An 11,481-nucleotide genomic window follows, 5' to 3' on the forward strand; every position below is an offset into this window, starting at 1 on the left:
CATTCCCCTTGTCACAAATTCATAGCGTGTCTAAACACCAGATTTTACTGTTAAGTCTGTATTAATGCCTACTTGTGGTTTTCATAATTTTCAGCTGAGCACCATATTGCCTCATATTTGTGTAGGTTCCAGAAAGTACATTAAATGCCCTATGCATATGAAATGTCATGGCTACATGTGGGGTTTTTTGTTTTGTTGGTGGGGTTTTGGAGTAAGTGACAGAAGTGTAGATCTGAGATCCTCTTTATGAGAAATCACACCTTCTTTTGGACTGTTTTAAGCAGTAGCAGCCCAGCAACAATACCTCCTCTTTTAGAGGCTGCAGCTAATTTCTCCTATGCACAAGTATCTTCCTTTTTGTGGACTATGAACTTGCAAATCTCTTAAAACCAAGTTCCTAAGACCAAAGATTTCCTGAGCCATGCCTGTTATGAGGGGGGATGATTTCCAATGGCAAATGCCTATGTGGACCTGCACAACCCACTTCTGACATGAGCATGTTGGACAGTGAATCCCTGTAGTGTCAGATCCATCAACATTTTTCTTTTACTGTGTACTGTAATACAGTGCAAAAAATTATGAAATAGTTCTGGTCCTACAAAACATTACCAGAAAATGTCTCAGGTGAATATACACCCAGAAAAATGCATAGAGATTAGGAGGCCTAAGTACAGTCAAGTCTCTCTGAAACATCCAAAAGAAAGTTAGAATATTTTCTGAGGCAAGGTGGGTGAGGTAATATCTTTCATTGGACCAACTTCTGTTGGTTAGAGACCAGCTTTTGAAGTTGGAGCTCTTCAGGTCTGGAAAACTCAGGCTATATATGCACTACCACTTACTGCAGCATAACTTATGTCGCTCAGGGTTGTGCTTAAACCACCCCCTGAGCAACGTGAGTTACAGTGACCCAAGCACTGGTGTAGTCAGTGCTCTGTTGGCAGAAGAGCTTTTCAAGCTGAAGTGGCCTGTTAATGCCCCTCCAGTCATTGAAAAGTTGAAGCATCTGGCAGGGGTTGTTAGTGGGTTACAGACTGTTGTAACAAGCCATAAATACAAAGTCTCTACACAGGCCTGGGGGAGATGACATGCAGGGTCATGTTCTCCCCCCCCCCCCCCCCCACAGAGATTTGCTGCTTGGCTTGTACTGAGATGCTCAGTAACACTGCTGAAATCAGCTGCCCTCACTCTACCCATCCCACCCACTATCAGCAGGCACAGGTTGTTTGTCTCTACACACGTCTACCACAATATGTGGTGTACCTCATGCAATGTGCTAAATGCCTCTATAACAGGAGTGGGCAAACTTTTTGGCCTGAGAGCCACATCTGGGTGGGGAAATTGAATGTAGGGCTGGGGTTGGGGTGCAGGAGGAAATGCAGGGTGTGGGAGCAGGGGTGGTGTACAGAAAGCAGCTCAGGGCAAGGGGCTGGGGTGCAGAGTGCAGGAGGGGCTTGGCAGGGGGTGGGGTGTAGTTAGGGGCTCAGGGCAGAGTTGGGGTGTGGGGTGCAGGAGGGGGTTGGATGTGCAGGCTCTGGCCCCCTGCCGCTTACCTTGACTGGCTCCAGGGTGGCAGTGGCATGCAGTGGGGCAAAGACAGGCTCCCTACCTGCCCTGGCCCCACACAACTCCCAGAAGCAGCCAGCACCACGTCCCTGCAGCCCCTGAGGGGCGGGGAAGGCAAGAGGGCTTTGCATACTGCCCTTGCCTGTGGGTACCTCCCCTGAAGCTCCCACTGGCTGCAGTTCCCCATTTCTGGCCAATGGGAGCTGCAGAGGGCAGCGCCTGCAGGCGAGGGCAGTGCGTGGAGCCTTCTGCCCACCCCCTCTCCCAGGAGTCACAGGGACGTAGTGCCAGCTGCTTCTGGGAGCGGAGCGGGGCCAGAGCATGCAGGGAGCCTGCCTTAGCCCAGCAGCACCACGGGGGTGACAATCCTGCAGGCCAGATCCAAAGTTCTGACAGGTTGCATCTGGACCATGGTCCATAGTTTGCCCATCTCTGCCCTATAACTATGTGGGTGAAACCCAGACAATCACTGATCTCCAATGAGCTCACATGGGAACATGATAAATGACAAAACACCCTATCACCTGGGGGTGAACACTTTTCACAAAGTGATCACTATATCTGACCTACCAGTCCTAATCCTCAAAGGAAACCTGCACAACGCTTTCAAAAGACAAGCCTGGGAGCTAAAATTCATAAGTTTGCTAGACTCTAAAAATCATGGACTGAAGAGAGACCGGATTTATGGTTTATTACAATCTGTAACCCACAATCTGCAACTTCCCCTTCCCCCTTTCTTTCATGATTATAACTGGATGGATGTTAATGGGTCACTTCACCTTGAATGGTACCTTGAAACGTGTTTACTTGCGCTAAAAACAATCTGTTCAAACCTTATACTTGGAGAGACTGAAGTAGTTTCTCAGACCTGAAGACAAGCTTTGTATAACTCAAAAGCTTGTTTTTCTCTAACAGAAGCTGGTCCATTTAAAAGAAATTACCTCACCCACTTGTCTTTAATATGTGGGATCAACATGGCTACAACAACACAATACCAAGTATGCTGTATCGGGTTTCAGAGTAGCAGCCATGTTAGTCTGTATTTGCAAAAAGAAAAGGGGTACTTGTGGCACCATAGCGACCAACAAATTTATTTGAGTATAAGCTTTCGTGAGCTACAGCTTACTTCATCAGATGCATTCAGCAAGAAAACTTTGTACTCATGATACTTTCTGGCCAATTTTGTTAGACCCAAGATGGTTGCATAAAAGGTGGAAGCGATATCCTACCAATTTGAAAATATAGCTAGCTGACACATTTGTATCCATGCTAGTGCATACAATGATTCTGATAGTGGTATTTCCAGTAATTAGGTTGAATGATGACTGGCTCCCACTAGTTCCTGAATGCACCCTGGTTCTGTTTGTGGTTACCTAAAGTCATGAATAAAACATGGGCTATATGTCTGTCAGCTCATTAAAATTCTAATAAGATTTAGTAATATTTAGCTAAGACTTAAACCTTTTACATGAAATGAGAGATGTCACTGAGTTTGTTTTATGTGGAACAAAAAAGTCTCTGGAAAATAAAATTAGTCAAATGAACTGTGAGATACTATGGAATTTATCTCCTGGAATCAATCTATGGTTTAAAAAAAAAAAACCTCTAATACTTTGCATTCCTATTTCTTTTTCATGGAATTCCTCTGCAGCCTGATTTTTATTGGCAGACTATTCTGTGTATATCTATATTTTCTTTTAGCATAGGAAGACATAATGCCTAAAATAGATCACAGGAACTTTGTATTGAGTGCAGAGGTTTTGTTTTCTAAATCACTCAAAATAAAAACTTAACAATTAAACCCTGTACTTGGTGCTTTTTTTTTTAATATTAAAGTCAAGATCCAGAGTGCTCTGGGGTGTTAGAAGGAAGATACCACCCCACTGTGTGTTCCAGCTAAAGTCAGTAAACTGATTCTCTGGTATGTAATAGGCTGTAGAATATATAACCTGTATAAATCATGAAATATTCTAAAACAATAACACAACAGGGGAATCTTGCTTAAAAATACTTGGGGCTTGGCTACACTTGCAAGTTAGAGCGCATTAAAGGAACCCTGGGCGCCCTAGCTTACTACCTGTCCACACTGGCAAGACACGTAGAGTGCTCTGACTTCGTGGCTAGAGCGCTCCTGGCACTCCACCTTGGCAAGTGGAATAAAGTTATGCGCACCACTGCTGGAGTGCTGAGGCGCCAGTGTGGATGCCCTGGTCTGTTAGCACGCTCTGATCAGCCTCCAGAAGTGTCCCACAATACCTATTCTAGCCACTCTGGTCATCACTTTGAACTCTACAGCCATGCCCTCAGGTGACCAACCGTCAGACCCGCTCTTTAAATTCTCTGGGAATTTTGAAAATCCCCTTCTGGCTTGCTCAGCCAGGCGTGCAGTGCTCTCAGTGAATCTTTCCTGGTGACCATGCCTCCACGTGCCAGGCAAGCCCCAGTATGGAGCAATGGAGAGGTGCTGGACCTCAGTGTTCGGGGGGAGGAAGCTGTCCAGTCCCACTGCACTCCAGCTGTAGGAATTATCATACCTTTGGGCAGATATCAAGGGACATGATGGAAAGGGGCTATGACTGGGACACACTGCAATGCAGGGTTAAAGTGAAGGAGCTGCAGAATGCCTACTGCGAAGCCCATGAGGCAAACCGCTGCTCCAATGCTGCCCCCACAGCCTGCCATTTTATAAAGAGCTGGATGCAATACTTGGGGTGACCCCACCTCAACTCTGAGTCTGGACACTTCAGAGCCCAGTTCAACAAGGCAGGAGGAGCAAAGCAGGAGTGAGGGTGCTGAGGTGGAGGAAGACACTCCAGAATCCCTAGATGCAGGCAGCCAGGAGCTGTTCTCAAGCTAGGAGGAAGGTGGCCAGTTGTGGCAGCAGGTGCTTGGGGAAGGACAAAAACCAGAGGAGGTTCCCGGTAAGCAGCTTTTATTTTGGGAAGGAAGTTATTCAGTGCAGGCTGCTGGGGTGAGGAGGGTTAGGGTCCCATGCATGCCTAGATGCAGAACAGGGCATTGATGTGCTCACATCATGGTAATCTGCCTCTGATCTCTTCAAAGGTCTCATCCAGAACTTGGGCAATGCGCTTGTGCAGGTTTCTCAGAGCTACCGTGGTCCTTGTCCCAGTCAGGCTAACTTGTCCACGCTACTGTGTGCCATGAGGGGTGGGGGGACCATTGCTGCACACAGGCAAGCTGCATATGGGCCAGGTCAGAAGCCGCATTGCAGTAGAAGACCCTCCCTTGCTGAGGTCACCCTCAGCAGCAAGATTTGAGGACGAACTCCTGTGGAAAATGTGGGGACAGTGTTCAGTATAGGGGCCCCCTGCTGCTGTTGGCTCTCCCCAAGGCACAGAAACCCAGAGGACAGTACAGCTGTGAAACAATCATGCTTGACCCTGTGTTTACTCACTGTTTTGGGGCTCCTGTGCGTTATGTGCGCTCGCTTTGGGACAGGCAAATTATGCTATTGGGTAGACTGTGCTTGCCCTTAAGTACAGGGGAATCATTGCTCTGTCTGGTGTGAACAATGCTGCCTTTGTTAAGTGTTGCGTTTTTGCCTTTACAGATGCAACCTGGAGAACTCAGCTGTCCATGTTATCACCAGCTGAAAGACTCCAAAGAATCCAAAAGAGGCCACATAGATGCCAGGAAGCCGTGTTGCATGAAGGAATGTTGCATTCAAGTAATGAAAATAAAAAAAAAAAAGTCCAGGAGTGGTGGGATGGTGAAAGGAGGGTCCGCCAGCAGAATGAGCGCTGGCACAAAATATGCATAATGGCGCAGCAAGTGGACTCTATCCAGGTGCTCATAGCCATGCAAGGGGAGCACTACTGTGCCTACCCCCCCTGCAGTCCTTGTCCCAAAACCTTCCCTTATGCCCCCCTGTCACCTCCAACTCACTCTCCTCAACATCCATGTTCTTTCCACCACCAGCTGCCTCCAACACCCATAGCTTCACCACCCAGCCCTGAAAACTACAACCCTTACCCACTGCACTCAACTCCCATCATCATGCAGTATAGCCAGCCTGAGGTACAGCACTCATGGCACAGCACTCTAGACAGGAAGGCTGAGTATGAGAATAGGACATATGCAAATCTGTGATTGTACTGTTCCCCACCCCACCCCCTTTGTTTCCCAAGTAGTTGTGTTTCTTTTCAATAAATGGATATTTTGGGTTTTGAAAACGTTATTGCATAAAATAAAAGATACAGGCACTGTAAGTCAGCTTAGCAAACACAGATTCCTACGAACATTGGAACCACTTCACTCCCATGCAGGGCACCAGATGTTACTGGTGGCTTTCAACCTCAAATTGCTCCCTCAAGGCATCCCTAAGCCTTGCAGCACTGGGCTGGGCCCTTCTAGTAGCCCTGCTCTCTGGCTGTTCAAATTCAGCCTCCAGCTATTGAACCTCAAAGTTCCATGCCTGAGTGAGTCATTCACCCTTCCCTTCACAAATGTTATGGAGGGTAGAGCACACAGCTATAACCACAGGGATGCTGTCATACAGAGTACCAGCAGTCCTTTAAATGGCCCAAAGCACACTCCACGGTCATTCTGCACCAGCTCAGCCTGTTATTGAATTGCTCCTTGCTGCTGTCAAGACTCCCTGTGGAGGGTTTCATGAGCCATGCCATTAAAGGGTAAGCGGGGTCTCCAAAGATCACAATGGGCATTTCGACTTCCTCAACTGTGATCTTCTGGTCTGGGGAAAAGAGTCCCAGCTTGCATCTTCCTGAACAGGCCTGTGTTCCGAAAGATGCATGTATCATGCACCTTTCTGGGCCAGCCTGTGTTAATGTCAATGAAATGCCCATAGTGATCCACAAGTGCCTGGAGAACTATAGAGAAATACCCCTACCAATTAATGTACTTTGAGCCTAGGTGGGCTGGTGCCAGAATTGGAATGTGTGTGCCATCTCTCGTCTCTCCACAGTTAGGGAAACCCATTTGTGCAAAGCCATCTACAATGTCATGCACATTATCCAGAGTCATGGTTCTTCTGAGCAGGATGTGATTAATGGCCCTGCAAACTTGCAACAACATGATTCCAACCGTCAACTTTCCCACTCCAAATTGGTTAGCGACCGAGCGGTAGCTGTCTGGAGTTGCCAGTTTCCAGATTGCAATAGCCACCCACTTCTCCACCATCAGGGCAACTCTCAATATCATGTCATTGTGCCACAGGGTGGGGGCAAGCTCCTCACACAGTCCCAGGAAAGTGGCTTTTCTCATCCGGAAGTTCTGCAGCCACTGCTCATCATCCCAGACTTGCATGATGATGTGATTTCCCACCACTCGGTGCTTGTTTCCTGAGCCCAAAAGTGGCGTTTCATGGTGGTGAGCATGTCTGTGAATGCCACAAGCAAACTCGTGTCATATGCATTACTCGAGTCAATATCATTGGAGTCCTCACTGTCACTTTGGATCATAAGCAATAACTCGACTGCTAAACGTGACATGCTGGCGAGACTCGTCAGCATACTCAGCAGTTCGGGCTCCATTCCTGCAGACAAAGGGAAGACAGAGCACACAGTACAAAAAACATTGAAAGATGGTGCCAAATGTGGACAGAAGCACAGGGATTGCTGGGATGTGAACCAATGCATCATGGGGCATTGGGACAGGGCCCAGAATGCCTCACCCCTGCTGCCCCCTTCCCACAAGCCACAGCGCCAGAATGGGAAGAGGTGCTTTGTGGGATAACTGCCCATAATGCACTGCTCCCAATGCTGCTGCAATTGCCGCAAATGTGGCTATGCCAGTGTGCTGATAGCTGTCAGTGTAGACAGACTGCAGCGCTTTCCCTACTGCACTCTCCAAAGGTGGGTTTAACTCTATATCTGCAAGTGTAGCCATGCCCTTAGCAGCATTTCCAAAAGATGAATCTTTTTGCATTTATATAGGTTTAGCTTTTAGATAGCTATTTCTTGTGAGATCCCTTGAAATAGACTTGACCAGCGTACATGTGCTATGGAAAACTATTCCAAGGAAGTTAGAGAAAACTATACTGTTTTATCCTTGTCATTGAATGCAGATGGAGAAAGGGTCACAGGGGTGAGATCTTCATTGCAGCCACGATTTGAGAAAATCTCAAAACTTATCAGACATAGTGTATAGGTAGGGTGACCAGATGTCCATTTTTAAAAGGGCAGTGCCTTTTTTGGGACTTTCTTATATAGGTGCCTATTACCCCCCACCCCCAATACATTTTTCCACAGTTGCTATCTGATCACCCTGTGTATAGGAATGGAAGTGCCTGAATTCTTTCCTCAGGTCCATTACACCACGACTTTCTCTATTATACATGGGAGTAGGTAGAGAGGGTAAAATAATATGACAGACCCTATAGATCTGGAAAGATGGGATGTTCATAGGGATCTGTGTTGATTTAATTCTGCTCTCAACGTGTCCATCACATTTGTACCACTGTCTTCAATAGGGGCACTTAGACAATGCAGAATGCTTCTGAAAGTCCCATCCCTAGTCAGTAGTTCCATCAGCATTTTATCTGTATTGAAGAGTTTAACAGTGTATACTGCCCCTTTAAGGAGAAGAGTAGTTAGGGGAGGGAGAGTGTCCAGGCTACCCCGTTCCAAGTAGTCTCACCCAAACAAAGACCCTGGGGCGGGGGGACATCTGGGGGAGACATGGAAGGAGTGTTACAGGGTCACTCACCGCCCTGGTGCCTCCTGCTGGCCATTTCAGGATCAGCTCTGGTCAGCAGGTATGCCCTCCAGTGGTGGTGGCGGCTCTCCTGTCGTTGTTTCCATGGCAATTTCAGTCTCATTGCTTCTGCTTTGTGGCACAGCCCTCCGGCCGTGTCACAATCTGGGTCCTCCCTTCTGGGAGACTCCTTCCACAACAGTCTAGATGTTCCTCACAGCAGCTTAGCAGGCCAAGGACTAGCCACTTCTTCAGCAGCAAGTGGTGTGTGCGAGGGAGACCAGGGCCTGCCCACTACTCTGTGTCCCAGCACAGGGACCCTGTAAACAACAGCTTCCTCCTTTCTTTCTCCATCAGTCTGTCTCAATTCCCTGGGCTGCTTCCCCACAGCCCTAGCACCTTTGGCTCCTGCCACCGGTTCCTTCGCCCTCTTCCCAGGGCCTCAGGCCTGCAAGTCCTAGCAGCCCTGTTCATGGTACTGGTTCTGCAACCCTCTAGGAAGCCAGTCCCCTCCGTTGGGCTTCCTGCAGCTTCCTGTTATATGGACTGGCTGGGCCCCCGATTGGCTGGTCCAGCTGCTGTCCTAATTGGCTGCTGCCATTGCTCTAATTGGCTGTTTTCCTTGCAGCCCTCCAGGCTGGGTTTTAACCCTATCACGGCCAGTGCGGGGCAGATGCCCCATCTCAGAGAGGAAATGGGAAGAATGAGTCTTGGAGAGAAGAGATGACTGTTTCTTTAAGGGCTTGGAGCCAGGAGTTTTGTATTGTAGGGTGTGGCAAGACTCCCCACTCCCCCAGTCAATCAAGACTCAAACCATGGAGGGAGGAGAAAGCTCCTTGCTCTCATTCTGAAGGCAGATAAAACAGAGAGACAATTTGCCAGTGGACCTTCAAGCCCAGGAGAGAAAGAGGTGTCATCTTCTGAGGCTGTGGCGTAGGGATGGAAACCAGCCCCTGCTGCCCAGAAAAGCACTCTCTAGGAAGCACTTTTGCTATCAAGCTTTTTTGATTGAGGTTATTTCATTTTCAATAAATAAAGATTTTTGGATAAATTTTGTGAGCAGCCCAGGTGCAGCTGAACCAGAGAAACTTCGAGGGCCTACCCAGACAGCAAGGGGGAGAGCAGCTCCGGGAAGTAAGCAGGAACACAACATGTGATAAACAGTGTGCTCACTTGTAGGGCAACACAGTCTTTGCCCCAGAGCCACATAGACCTTCTGGGCAGCAAGCCAGCCAGAGCACTATAGAAACATTGCAATCTATCTTTGAAAATCACCGTGATGACTGTAGCCTGCCGTGTTCTTCTGATAGGAAATGGGAAAGGCAAAGAGTGTGGGAGGTGAGGTTCCACCCAAGACAATGGTGTTTTCACGAACATTGACTTCAATGCCATTCTTCCTTACCAACTGCCTGGAGACATTCACAGCTTGAAAACACGTGTGAATGCAATTACTGACCCTAAGACCCCTCAGGATTTCCTGGTCATTCAAAACAGCTATAACGTGATTACATGGTTTTGTTTAAAAGTACAGGTCTACTCTGAAAGCGACTAAGTGAGACTGTGGAGTTCATGTACCTCTCTATTTTTTCTCTTTGCCTTCTGACAACAAGCTTTATAACTTTAAAAGATAAAAACAAATTAATTGACTTTAAATGATGTGCATGTGAGAGTTCTGATGTATCACTAAGGCAGTGAGAAGTGTTAGCTGAAGCAGTGGCTCTCAACCTTTCCAGACTCTTTCAGGAGTCTGACTGGTCTTGCGTACCCCCACCTGACTTAATAAATACATGCTTACAAAATCAGACATAAAAATACAAAAGGGTCTTGGCACACTTACTGAAAAATTGCTTACTTTCTCATTTTTACCATAGTTATAAAATAAATCAATTGGAATATAAATATTGTACTTACATTTCAGTGTATACTATGTAGAGCAGTATAAACAAATCATTGTCTGTATGAAATTTTAGTTAGTACTGACTTTGCTAGTGCTTTTTATGTAGCCTGTTGTAAAACTATGCAAATAACTAGATGAGTTGATGTACCCCATGGAAAACCTCTGCATACCCACAGGGATATGTGTACCCTTGGTTGAGAACCACTGAGCTAACGCAATGGAAGGAAGGTGGGGCACTGATGACATAGGACTAGGTGAGAGATTCAGCTTTAAAAGAGTGTGCAGTAAAGCAGCAAATTTGAAAACCACTGAATTACGATGCATATAATCTTCACTGTGCACTCTTAAATATATCTGTAATACTCACTCCTAGTTGTAGATTTATATTGTGGACTACATCCAACTCATAAATAAGTGAACTTGAAACTCATTCACTTCTGGCTCACAAACCCAAACCTAGCAAGACAATTTATTGTTGCACAATCTCCTTTCTGTGATTGTGTACCTGATCATAGGACGGCAAATCCAAGAAATGAGTAGTGCATTCTTACGCAGATACACTCTCAATAGCTTATTGTGTGCAATAAACATGATAGTTCAGTGACTTCAGGAAAATGGATATTGTATTTTAGAGATGAACTGAACTACCAGAAAGTAATTTGGATGGTAGTAACAAAAGGTAGTCACCTAATTGTAGATAGCAGCAGAGACTCTGTCTGCATGTACAATTTCAGAGCAATACATAGGGAGTTAAGTGTAATGCATGGACCCATAGAAGTGAGCTGTATATATGTCTTAATTTCCTATGCACTATGCTGGATATTTCCACTTCCTCTTCCCTATCTCCAATGCCAATGGCACATATAATTCCCCTCTCCTGCACAGAACAGATGGGTGCAAATACATAGCTTGTAACAGAGGTGGGGTTATGCCCAAGCAAGAACTGCAACAACATACTCAGATCTTTAGCTGGTGTATATTGACACAGTTCTACTGACTTCAGCGAAGCTATGCCAATTCACTCTAGCTGAGGATCCAGTATTCCCTTCGAATTTTATGGTCATCAGGCCACCTTTGTGTATCAGTAACTAGAATTGATCATAATAGAATTAGATATAAACTCAGACTCAGTCAGGCCACTAATCCTGCAAGTTCAACATTCTGAGAGAACCCAGGATAGCAATTACTGTACAGAGCTTTATAATTGTTTGGTTTGTTTAAAAACAAAATGCCTGCTGTAAACGGAAGATATTTCTTCACTGATATTCGCATTTTACATTGAGCGTAGACCTTAAATAAGCTGTGTGACATAGAGACATAATTCCATAGAGTTCTTTTAGTATTGC

Source organism: Dermochelys coriacea, chromosome 12 (genome assembly GCF_009764565.3).
Source record: "Dermochelys coriacea isolate rDerCor1 chromosome 12, rDerCor1.pri.v4, whole genome shotgun sequence".
NCBI classification, from domain to species: domain Eukaryota; kingdom Metazoa; phylum Chordata; order Testudines; family Dermochelyidae; genus Dermochelys; species Dermochelys coriacea.